Raw genomic sequence first — 12,907 nt, 5'->3', positions numbered from 1 at the left:
TGCCAACTCCTGACTGAGCCCAAATGTATTCAGATTAAAGTAATGGATCACATCTATCTTGGGAGGCAGAGGGGAGGGAGAACTTGAAAATTGCTGGCTTAATCTGGTTTCATTTTGCAATTACATCCAATAATTTTGGCTAGAGGAGGTGTGGAAAGGGAGAAAGTGCCCTTTAAAAGCTGCACCCTGCGGTTTGGCCCTTCCTGGTAGTAACTCAGCCGTTTCTCATGCTGGCTGTCTTTTGTGATAAGTGTGAGGTTGTGCTATCCTCAGTTGCTGCCTGAAGTATCCCAAGCGGGAAACAATAGTGTAAGTAGTAGAAAAGGGAGGAGACAATAGTGTCAGGAAAAGAAAGGGGAATTTAATCCCGTGTGCTTTTCTATCTCTCATCATGATTCTCTAGATCTCATCGATCTCTAGAAACAGGAAGCATCATTAAGTTTTATGTGTCTGTGTGAGTGTCTATATGTGTGTCTATATGTGTCTCTGTGTGTGTGCATGCTTACTCATCTGTGTGTCTATGTGCATGTCTCTGTGTGAGTGTGTGTGTCTGTGCATGTGTGTCTGTGTGTATTTCTGTGTATGTGTATCTGTGTGTGTGCCTAAGTGCATGTCTGTGTGTGTGTCTGTGTTATTATGTGAGTGTGTGTATGTGTGTATCTTTGTGTGTGTCTGTGTTAGTATGTGAGTGTGTGTGTCTGTGTGTGAGTATCTGTGTGTGTTTTGTGCTTGTGTGTGTGTGTATGTGTGTGCGTGAGCATGCCTTTTTGTGAGTGTCTATATGCATGTCTCTGTGTGTGTGTGATTGTGTGTGTGTGTGTGTGCGCACACACACACATTGGGTAGGTGGTTACAGAGGTTGGCAATGCATAGTTTTCTTTTCAAAGAGAGACTTTATGTGTCACTCAGAGTTCCTGTAGGAAAAGAAGTCCCCACCTGATTGCATTCATTGTAGGCTCAGGGTGACAGTGTGGCACATGTACACGATGTGCAGTAACTAAACCAAGGGAATTAGCATATCTATTATTAAACATTGATCATTTCTTCCTAGTTAAGCATTCAAAGTCTAGTTACTTTGAAATAAACATATGTTAAACTATAGTTGCTCTGGTGTAGTACAGAGCATCAGAATCTGTCTCTGCCCATATCCTGACTGTAACATGGCCCTGCCCCCAGCAGCCCCCACCAGCATTTTCACATGTCCCTGGTGCTGCCTGGTAGCCAATAGCCAAGTCTACTATTCTTGAGGTCTGTGGTATTACTTCATTACACATAATAAGGGAATTGTACAGTATTTGCCTTCCTGTGTTGTATTTATTTCATATACTGTTGTCCAGGCTCATCTGTATTATTGTAAAAGACAGTCGTGTAATTTATAAAGGCTGGACTGCACTTGTGTGTGCATGCACGCACTCTGCCTCTATCCTCTCTTGGTCACAGTTTTAAGCCATTCATTTGTGGGTAGACATTTAAGTAGATCCCACTTCTTGACTACTTGTAGAAGTTAGGACATAGTTCAAGGAGCGGGTGAAGATGCTAAATTACCCAAGGACAAGCAGCTGGGGTTGTTACTGCTTGGCTGAGGTATCAAGGGGAGAAAAGGAAAGGCTGCCACATGGAAGCTGCCCTTGGAGATGCAGGACACCAAAGCAGAAAGGAGGCAAAGAACAAATAACATGATTCATTGTTCTTCTGTAATAAAACGCCACAGATTGTGTAATTTACAACGGACAGAAATTGATTGGCTCATATTGCTGTAGGCTGGGAAGTTCAATGTCAAGGTCAGCCAGATTGATGATTTAGGCTCCAAAATAATGCCTAGAATGACGTGTTTTTACATTGCTGGGGGTGAAAGGGCAGAGACAGCAAGACTCATGGCTTAATTACCTAAGGACAACCTACCTCATTCCTGCCTCGGTAGGAATTAGAGTTGAACAAATAGATTTTAGAAGGGACACAAGCATTTACATTAAAGAACCCATTCTCCCTCTCTCTTCTGCAGGTCGCAGTTCTCCTGCAAGGGTCTATCATTGGCAAGGGTCTATCATTGGCCAAAGCCAGATGGAAGTGAGGACAGAGGAGCCCTCACAGAGGCAGTGAGCAGCTCTGAGAGGCCAGGGAGCTTCACCAGGTCTCCTATTTGTCATACTTTTAACTTCTCAGAGAAATTCTGATTAAAATACCTATGTGTCACCTGAGGAACTATCTCCCTTTCTGACTAAAGTCCAGTCGTCCCTTTGCAGAGATGAGGAGGCACAAGTGACATGGTCACGCTCTCCCACTGGGGTGTGGTGTCTTGACTATAGTTTACTCCACTCCCTGACTTCGCCTTCAATCCTTCCAGATCTCCTGTCCTTATTTGTCCTCAAAGTCCACTCTTTCAGATCCTTTGTTCCCTACAGAAGGAAAAACAAAGATAAAGATTTCTCTTCCGGTAGATGCAAGCCACCATCACTGAGTGATTCACCCAAGTCAGGGCAGCTTCCTCAGTTACTGCAGATATAATGGGGCACACATTCCACAGAAGTCACGTGTGCCAGCTATTGTTTGGGTTTGATCTATTTGTCTTCCTCCAAAGGTTTATGTGTTAATGTCTTGGTCCCCAGTGTAGTACTTGTCAGAGGGACTAGGGTCATTATGGTGTGTGGCTCAGTAAGAGGAGCTCAGGTCACCATGCCTGGGAGGAAGTCCTGGCAGCTGCCATAAGACTGGAGGAACACAGCTGCAACCAACCTCCATTGCCTTTGCTCCTGGATTGACGAAACTGCTTGCTCCCACCTGCCCTTGTCAAAGTTATCTGTGCCATGAGGCAGTGAAGCCAGGTGTCAGCAACATCATGAAAACTTGCACAATGCCACTCATAATTCAAACTCCAAATCCATGGGCAGATGAACCCCAACTTCTGAAGTAGCCTGTGTTAGGTATTCAGTTTGGTGCTACAAATCTGACCAGCATGAGCCTAGATGATACTCTTCGTTCCATCTGAGTATCTGAAGAACTGGCTCACCAAGATTGATCAATATGATTCATTTAAATGTGTCCAGGGGTGCTGTGTGGCAATTTGAGTATGCCACAATATTGGTTTTATTAGGGCTGGTCACAGCTCAGGCCGACAAAGGGAAAAAAGTATCCTTAGGTTGAAGGCTGGCTTTAGGGGAAGCTAAGGAATGGATGACTTCTGTGGGTGACTGTATGCTCATCTCCTTCCAACTCCCCTTTCTTCTCTTTCAGTCCCTCCCTTCCTCAGCCCAGAGGCACCTCCTTCCCCCTCACACTTTAACCAGCCCTTGGCCTTCTGCTCAGTCAAGGTCTGCCTGTATTTAGGGTTTTCCTTCCAGTGAGATTTCAGCAGGAGATCTGCTAAAGAGAGGTGTTCAGGTCTGCCCCCTGTCCCCCAGCATAGCTGTAGCCATTTTGTTCCATGCCTGTTAGCTATTTCATATTGTGGCTGTAATATGCCTGCCGGTCATTGACACAGAAAAATAACTTGACTCAGAGCAGAGTCATGCTGAGACCACAACCCCCTGTTATGCTCTGTATGTTCTGAGGTTTGTTAATCTTAAGAAACTCCACAAAGCTTTATGTAGGACCCATCAAATTAAAGGTCAATATGAACTCTTATGTCTAAAATGACTTGAGTCAGAGCCAACCACCAGTACCTGCGTTTGAGCTCACTGTGGTTTTTATGTTTTTTTTTTCCCTTTATAAGCAGACAGAGAAGATGTTCAATGCTGTGGCTCAACCTCTGTCTGATCAATGAGTTTCAGTAGGTATATGATCAGTAAACCATCCCTGTCTGACTGAGATAGGTGTCCATGTGGTTTGTGGGGCCCCTCATGGAGGTATAGCTAACTGTTCACCTTTGCCTAGTGTGTAGTCCTGAATGCTCTTTTTCGTTCCAACTCCTAGCTATTCTTTTCCACACTGACCCCATCCTCTGTCTGCTCCGATCTTAAGTGGAATATTCATACACTATGTTCAGCCAAGATTAGAAGCAGCATAGAGAAGCTCCACCAGATAGAGAGATATCATCTCTCTATTGAGATGCTACAGAAATTAATTTAGCTCATCTTCTAAAACCACCACAAGCCTCTTGTCTGCTTCCCCATCACCTCTACACAAAACTACTAGATGGAATTCAAGGCCAATTAACTACGTCTGGCTCTCAAAGTATGCCATGTTACCAGGGATTTACCCACACTTTCAGAGAGCTTGTTCTGAGTCATTCACCATCAAGGGCTTCCCAGGCCACTCTTATTCACATTACCACCCTACACCAGTTCAACTTTCTCTCATTTATGAGAACTGGTGTTCTTGGTAACACTATTAATGACCCCCCCCCATGTTTGTGACTGACACTTGAACTTTTACAAATTGTTCTTCACTCTTTTAGAGTTGTAACATTTGAAAATCCATATCTTTTTGACTTTCCACACTCTATTCCATCCTACCCTGATGCCTTCACCCTTACTAGGACATTCTTCACTTGGAATTGCTTTCTACACAATGCTCATGATAATATACCATGCAGCTTAACCAAGACTGACAAGGAGTAACCACCCAACCAAGAAGAAGCACTCAGAAGCATCACGGATGGTGGGCATTAAACACACATAGACTGTGAGTCTCCATTGGGACCAAATGAATGATTATTGCTTCTGAATCTAAATGCTGCCAGGCAGTGATTTGCAATAACACAGACATGCAGAGATACTTTAAGACAGCAAGCATAGCATGAAAAGGTAGAAATTAGTCATCAAGGAAATGCAAATTAAACCCACAACGAGCTAGTGCTACACACCCACTTGGATAGCTAGAATTTAAAAGACTGATACTTCAAATATTGGCAAGAATGTGGAGCAACTGTGGGTGTGTAAGAGGTACAAGTACTTTGGAAAGTGATTTGGCAGAATTGGTAAAGGAGAGATCGTGCTGATCCTCCAGCCAGCATTTCTACTCTTGGCTGTGTACCACGGAAGTGCACACACGGACCAGAGGCATGTGCAGGAATGTTCCCAATGACATTCTCTGTTACAGTGCCTTCCCCAAGGATGAGAAACCACTCAGATGTCCCCTCAAATGGTCCAAGAAGCCAAAGCACATTCATATAGGAAAGTATCATGCGGCAATAAACACAGAGAAACCAGACCTACAAGAGGCATACAGAGTCTGCAAGACAAAACAACAACAACAAAAAACCCAAAAAACCAAAAACAACAAAACCTGATATTGACAGACAAAGCCAGAGCTGAAAGTCTAAGTCCCATATGACTCTACCTCATGGAATTTATCAGGTAGAGGTAAACTAATGTGATCTTTTGGGAAAAAGGGTGGGAATGGCAGTTGGCAATAAATCCAACTGGGATCTTAGTTAGTCAGCATTTTGTTTGTTTGTTTGTTTGTTTTTCAAGACAGGGTTTCTCTGTATAGCCTTGGCTGTCCTGGAACTCACTTGGTAGACCAGGCTGGCCTCGAACTCAGAAATCCACCTACCTCTGCCTCCCAAGTCCTGGGCTTAAAGGTGTGAGCCACCACTGCCTGGCTGGCATTTTTTTTTTAACTTGGTTGCAGAGTGTCCCCATCGATGACCTTGAGTAAACTGTAGTTTTGGTTTTTAACTTTTTTGACATATATGTTGTACAGTGGTCCCCCTGCCTCACCCAGGGTTTTGCTTCCCAACTTTTCAGTTGCCTGTGCTCCATGGCAGTATGAAAATATTAAATGGAGGATTCTAGAAATAAGTCAATATAAGTTTTAAATTTTAAGCCATTTTGAACAGCACAGTGAAATCTTATGCTGGTCTGCTTGTTGTCAACTAGAACATGAAGCATCTATTTGCCAATACCATACATGCCTGCCCATTGTCCTCCAGTAGCTATCTCAGAATCTGGACTGTCATCGTACCACAGGCTTGTTCAAGCACCCCTCATTTTATTTAATAACTCCCAATGTATAAATGTAGTGATGGTGGTAATAAATTACAGCATATTGATGTAATTAGTCTTTTATTAGATTCTTGTTGTTGTTCATCTCTCAATTTGCCTAATTTATAAGTTAGACTTTATCATAGGTACAGATATATTGAGAGGAACCCAGCGTATGTATGGAGTTTGATATTGGGCTGGGTCAGGGAGCAGCACATTACTGTATTTCAATATTATTTTTTAAAAGATGTTTTTGTTGTTTTTTTTTTTTGTGTATGGGTGTTTTACTTGTTTGTCTGTGGACTGCATGCAGTGCTTACAGAGGCCAGCGAGGGCGTCAGATCTCTCAGAGCTGAGTTACAGAAGGTTGTGAGCAGCCTTGTCGGTGCTGGATCTTGAACCTGAAAGAGCAGTCCTCTGAAAGAGCAGTCCTCTGAAAGAGCAGTCGGTTCTCCTAACCACTAAGCCACATCTTCAGCCCCTGCATTTCTCTTGTAGGAGGTTACAACAGCAGAGCTGGGGGTGCTGACCCAGCTCTGTACAGCCTGCTGCACCTTCATGCTTTGTTTCATCAGCTTTCCTTCAATGGTCTTCCTTATTCTTCACAGCCTTGGGTCATGTCTTCTTGTCCACAGGCTCCAGAGCTCTCTAGCCCCGTCCAGTGCAGATTTCTACACTTTCCTTTCCAATATTCTTTCTTAAGGATAATTGGCGAATCTTCTGTAAGTTTTGGGCAGCTAATCTTGCTTAAAAAAAAAAAAAATCCAACACTGTATAAACAAAATCCTTGGGTGACTTTAAGGCGGGGAGCCATGGTCTAGCCTATAGGGGTAGAGGTTTCAAGAATGACACCCTAGAGTAACTGGCCAGACCATGTTTCCACCGGGGTAAGAAGAGAAAATGAAAAGATTATGCGCTTTGGCTTTGCCAGCACAGAGGCTGGGAGACGTCACGTGATGATGAACTGGGTCACTTTTATAGGTGGAAGGAGAAACGGAAGCTGGCTTTTCTAACCGATTGTGTGGCCATGTTATGGCCTGTTTTGGATATATCCTTGGCATAAGTTTTTGGGTGTGGTGATGACTAAGCAGATGAGAACAAAATTAAAACATGGAAGTATTATTCATCTGGTGGACTCCCTTGGCCTTTAAAACCCTGAGCTGCTGTAGGGTGTGCCTCTCCTCACTATCCAGTTCATCCCTCTCTGTGCAGCTGGACTCATGACCCACCCCTTCCTCCAATGTTTGTGCTTATCCAGCTGCTTTGGGCATTGCAAAGAACTCAGCAAGGCAACCAAAGATGTGTGTTTCTTGCTACTTCTGCTTCCTGGTAGAGAGACCAACACATGGGAAATATTTAAGTATTTTGGAGACATTTAAGGTGACACTCAGTGAACTATGAAGCTGAACATAATTGCAATATATTGTTCTTGTGAACAGAGAGAGTGGTGGGAAACAGAACGCTTCCCATTTCCCAACACCCTTTGGCTGTGGAGAGAAGTGTGTAAATCTGAAAAGAAACCATAAATCAAACTGAGGCGGGGAAGAAAGCTTGCCGTCATTTCATGTGCTCCTTTAATTTGTGTTTTTTAATTTCCTCTGCGGGACAAGCATTTTATTACTGCAGGGGACCCAAATTAGAGAAACCGCGGGTCAACTTCCTCAGAGCAGCCGTTGTTTATCATGTTTACCAGCGTAGTTTCTGTTGCCTGGGTTCTCACTGGCAGCTCTAACTGATGGACAGGCTCACAGTTCCACACTGAGCATGCCCTGTGAAGTCTTTTGCTTGCATGTATCAGTGGCAGCTTCTCTGTAGGATTCAGGAGTACCTTTCGTGTGCTTGTCTCTTCTCTTCTCTTCTCTTCTCTTCTCTTCTCTTCTCTTCTCTTCTCTTCTCTTCTCCTCTCCTCTCCTCTCCTCTCCTCTCCTCTCCTCTCCTCTCCTCTCCTCTCCTCTCCTCTCCTCTCCTCTCCTCTCTCTTCTCTTGAGACAGGGTTTCTCTGTGTGTACTTCTAGCTGTCCTGGAACTCACAGAGATCCTCCTGCCCCTGTCTCTGCCTCTGGAGTGCTGGGAGAAATGCCTTTTAGAAAAGTTTGAATAATGCATTGGTTGAGTAAAAAGGAAGAATGTTGAACAGAAGTTCACTTAGGAAGAATTAACAACCAGCAATGTACAGTCTGATTTTGCCTCATCTTAAAAAATAATTTGTACTTCCTCTTATTTGATTATAAAACTTAACACTGTGGTCTGGGGAGATGGTTCAGTGGTTAAGAATGTACACTGCTCTTGCAGAGGACCTGGGTTCTATTTCCCACACCCATAGGCTGCCCACAGCAACCTGTAATTCCTGCTTCAGGGCCATCTAATGCCTCCATGGGCACCTGAACACACATGCATATACCCACACACAGACACATACATACACATAATTAAAAATAAAATAAATCTTATGAGACATCTTTTAGAACACTTAGTAAAATGAAAACACATGAAGAAACAAAGGTTATGATTTCTCCATGCTTATGCAACGCTGCTTTGTCTTCTTGTGAAACCGTGACCTTGTCACAGTTATTATAATTGTTATAAGGTTGTTATAAAGCTTCACACCTTTCTAGTATGATGGAGAAAAACTAGATCACAAAATATTTTCAAAAAGACAACTTATGGAAGAGACATAATAGTCCTCCCCCAACAATAATTCTTTCTGGAGACATTGGCTAATGTAATTAATACCTTAGGAGATAACATGGGTGTTTTCATTTTCAGTTAGAAAATGAAACTGCTTGAGAGAAGCAGTTAGTCAATTGAATTTTCAGCCTTATCTTTATGGCTTACAATAAGTATGATCAAGGTGAACCCCTTTACTCAAAGACAAGAGAAAGCACATTTTCCCTTTCAGATTCCTCTAATGACGGTTTAACTTAAGAGTGCTTGCTGCCCTGGGGATTTAACCCAGGGCTTTACGGTGACAGACAAATGCTCTGCTATGGAGTTGCTTCCTAGTGCAGGTCTTCTCTTCTCCCTTTAAGACTTGGAGCTCCTTCTCTTCATCCCCAGATATTATTTCTAGGAAAGTGTGTAAGGAACCTTGAAGGGTAAGTTCTTTTTGGAATGAGATCCATGTAGCTTCTTTCAGTTTACCCATCTGAGGAGATGGAAACAACTCAGGTTCTCCTCCTACACACCCACGACACAGATCATCCCCCATGATCCCAAAATGTGTGGAGATTTCTCCTCATTAGCAAGCCAGCAAGCAGCTGTATGGCAAATATCAGCTGAGTGTTTTCTAATACACCTCAGTTTTGACTTTTCCTTTTTCCTTTCTGGAGATAGTAATTGATCCAAAAGCTGAGAGGCTCAGATGCCAGGAAAAAAAATACAGGCCTCTAAAATTTCTGATCATTAGACTTAAGTTTGAAACTCTCAAAACCTCTTCCTAGGCATGATTAATTTGCTTTAAAAGCTCCATGGAGCCCAGGGAAACATAAATATTACTATGCCTGCTAACTTCCTGTGGATATTTAAAGGCAAACAAATAAGCAGGTAGACAAAGAGATGCATGAGCGAGGCCTGGAGGAGCCTCTGTGCCACGCAGTTGGGTATACTGCGCGGGCATGGGTTCTTTCGGACTTCTGCAAGCCCCCATGTTCAGCTGTCCAGTCTTTCCCGAAGCCAGCCTTTTTGGGTTTTCATGGGAGTCTGTTGCATAAGCATGACTGAAGCATGGACAGGCATGTAGAAGTATGACTGGACAGAAAGGCATATCTAACAGACAGCGGAGGGGTTGGGGGGGGGGACAGCAAAGCCTGTCTATTCAGATTCCTCTTGGTGTCTCTGTTCAGAAGTCTTTTCTCCCAGGTGTATGACAGCACCCTTCCGAAATGGGGGTCTAAGGATCTGCTATCAGTCAGGGAGTGTGAGAGTATATCACTATGGCCAGCTCTAAGACTGAAAAACAGAGAAAGATTAGAGATCACTTCAAATTTGTATGGCTGGCCTTTGGGATAAAAGGAGCAGGCAAATAAATGAAAGCTACGAGGTCAGAAAGAACGGTTTCGCTGAAGCCTGCATCTCAGTCCTAGAGAACCACACCAGCATGACAAGAGACTGGTTTTCTCCTTTATCCCTCTCATGTCATTTCAAAGTTGCTTTACAACAAAAATCAAAAGGGCAAATACCAGGATTATAATTATTAGCAAGGAATGAAGACAATCCCTCAATGTGTTTCTTATCATAGGCTGCAGTTCTGGGAATCTGCTTTCTGCTTTCTCCAGAAGCAACCAGGATGAGTTGTGTTGAATGCTGTAGTGATGGAGAAGGGAATCCTAGGGGCTGTGTGAACAGCTGCAGATGGCTCTCCCAGATGTGGGATGCAAAGATGGGGTGGAACTGTGTGGACTGATCCAGTACAGCTACAGGAAACTGGCTATCTCAGGGTCCCCGGATACAGGTCTTAGGTGTCCCCATCTTTAGGACAGTGACTTGCTCTGTCTGTCTTCTGTGCCCTCTGCTGCACAAGACCATCTTTCCCTCCCAACATCGCTTTGTTCATTAACTCATCCCTCTTCTGCTTTTTGAAGCCTTTACTCCCTGATGTTTTAGCTTTAGCTCCCCACTTTGTGCTTGAGTTTTTCCTTCCAACTGTCAATTCAAGTTCTTAAAAGGTGCAAGTACAGAGTCACCTCCAAAGCTTTGCTGCCCCAGGTTATATGTAGGTCATATGGGAATCTGGTCCAGCCTCTGATACTGCAAAGCCCCTGAATGACCTTTTTAGTCACACTAAATTTTTAGACTGTAATATGTTTAACACACGATTGAAGCAAAACTTGGGTATAATCTCACTGTCTCTTGTTTGTTTGGTTGTTTCTTGCAGTAGTTTACTTTGCAGCCCCTGTTTAACACACGATTGAAGCAAAACTTGGGTATAATCTCACTGTCTCTTGTTTGTTTGGTTGTTTCTTGCAGTAGTTTACTTTGCAGCCCCTGTTGACCTGGTATTTACTGTGTAGCCCACAGTGGCTCTGGGTTGTGGTGGTTCTCTTGCCCTTCCCCCTCCTGCTGAGGTTGGAAGTGTGCACCACCATGCCTGGCTTTCCCAATTTTTGGGGGGAAATAAAATTTTTTTTCAAAATAAAATTCTTTCTTTTTACTAAAGAGTCATGTTATTTTATTGTTTCCAGGAAACTTCAATGGAAATACATTTTAAATACCCTCTTTCTTGAATTTCCTGGGATGTAGTACCACAGGGAAATGCTCAACTGGCCTCAGAGACCTGCTGTCAGGACAGTAAAACTGTTTTAACAGTTGTAACTTGTCCTCACAGGCACCAGAGACTGGCTGAGATGGGCAGGAAGGGCCCAGAATATGATGACTTCTATAAAGTGGATTAAAAGCACTTCCCCTTTTAAAACAGAATGTTCTTTTAGGCACTCTTCCCTCTGCTATTTTGCTACTAAAATATAAATGGTTCTGTGTAGCAATTAACTTATTATTAGACTCTTATTATTAGAAATTAATGTGTACAAGTTGTGGTGCAAAGTAGATACAAACAGAAATTTGTTCTTTGGTTTGATTTTGACATAGAGGAAGCTGTACGTTGACTTTATATTAGCTTACAGACGGTAGAACAGGAAGTGAGGTCTGGCAGCATAGTGTTTCCTGTCTTCCTGAAGGAAGAAAACAAATTTATTTAAAGTCTACTTAGACTTCAGTGTCTCTCGGGTCAATCCATTCACACAGTCTGAATTTAGCATTAGGAAGATGTTCCAATGTCATACCCTTAACTTCATCCTCGCTCCCCCATTATTCGACTGGGTTGGTTGAGCATTAGTATTTTTTGGAAAGCATCCTAAGTGATTCTAACAAGGAGACAGAGACCAGAGGAAGAATATTATCTTCCTGAACTCTTGTACTGGGATTCAGGGTACAGTGTTCACAGCAGAGATGCCAGGCTGTGCCGTACTGAGACCAGTGCCATCCAAACACTGCTTGTGCTGCCCATTTCTCTTAAGTTTCCCAGGCACATCAAGAGTTTCCTCCCCTGACTTTTTTTTTTCCTGATTCAAGTTCCTCTCATTTTTTTTTTTTTTCAAGAGCCAGTCCAGCTGATACCTCTTGCACAAGCCTCCCCCATCATCTTTGACTAGAGGGCTTGCTTCTCTGCTGGAAGCAATGAATTAATTGTGTCATCTCATTTACTGTTGCATCAAGAGGTTAACCAACAACTCTTCACGATTGCTCTTCAGCTATCTGTGTTATAGGTTTCTATCATTCAGTTGTGTGTGATGGATCAAATGCCTGGACAGTCCAGGAAGCTAAGATTTCCCACCAGACATTCTGGCTCCTTAAATCAGGGCATCAGTTACCAACATGGCTAATGGGAGGTAAAACTGATACTATGAGTGTTTTATACATATCTTGTTATCTATATTATGACCTAGCTCAGTCTTTGGATTCCTTCCTCTTTCTGGCCTTTCACTCCCTTATTCCCCAGGCCTTGAAACAGTGTGTTCTTTATGAGGTCATTCTCAGGAGGAAGATCTTCCTATCTCTGTCCCTTGGGCAACACACTCCGGCTCTCCATAGTCTATCTATCCCAGGGGTAACTGATTATGAATGATCATGTTGGCCTGTCAAGATTCCTGTCATAGGGAATGGGGCGGGAGGAGGTGATGGGGGGCAGGGAATGGGTGGAAACAGGGAAAAAGATAGGATTTCCTCAGTGTAGCCCCGCTCTGCTAAAACTGTAGATTAGGCTGGCCTTGAACTCAAGGGACCTGCTGATCTCTTCCTCCCCAGTGCTGGAATTAAACCCACGTGCCACCATGCTTGACCTGAATTCTTACCCTTTAAGCAACATTATATTGGCCCTATTGAGCTGCACAGGGGGAGTGGACTCCTAGAAGCAGTAAACAAGCTCAAGGCTACACAGTGAAACTATGTTTCCTAAAAGCCTCAAACAATTACCTCCACCCCACACTTAA

General features: G+C 43.4%; 1 protein-coding gene across 1 annotated transcript in view; it reads left to right on the top strand.

Annotated features, from left to right (window-relative positions):
• Positions 1 to 12,907, top strand: part of Hycc1 (hyccin PI4KA lipid kinase complex subunit 1) — a 156,499-nt gene that overhangs the window by 40,323 nt on the left and 103,269 nt on the right. The window lies entirely within an intron of this gene.

Source organism: Arvicanthis niloticus, chromosome 15 (genome assembly GCF_011762505.2).
Source record: "Arvicanthis niloticus isolate mArvNil1 chromosome 15, mArvNil1.pat.X, whole genome shotgun sequence".
Lineage (NCBI taxonomy): Eukaryota > Metazoa > Chordata > Mammalia > Rodentia > Muridae > Arvicanthis > Arvicanthis niloticus.
The sequence above is the reverse complement of the archived record's forward strand: the minus strand, read 5'-3'. Positions and strand labels throughout refer to the sequence as shown.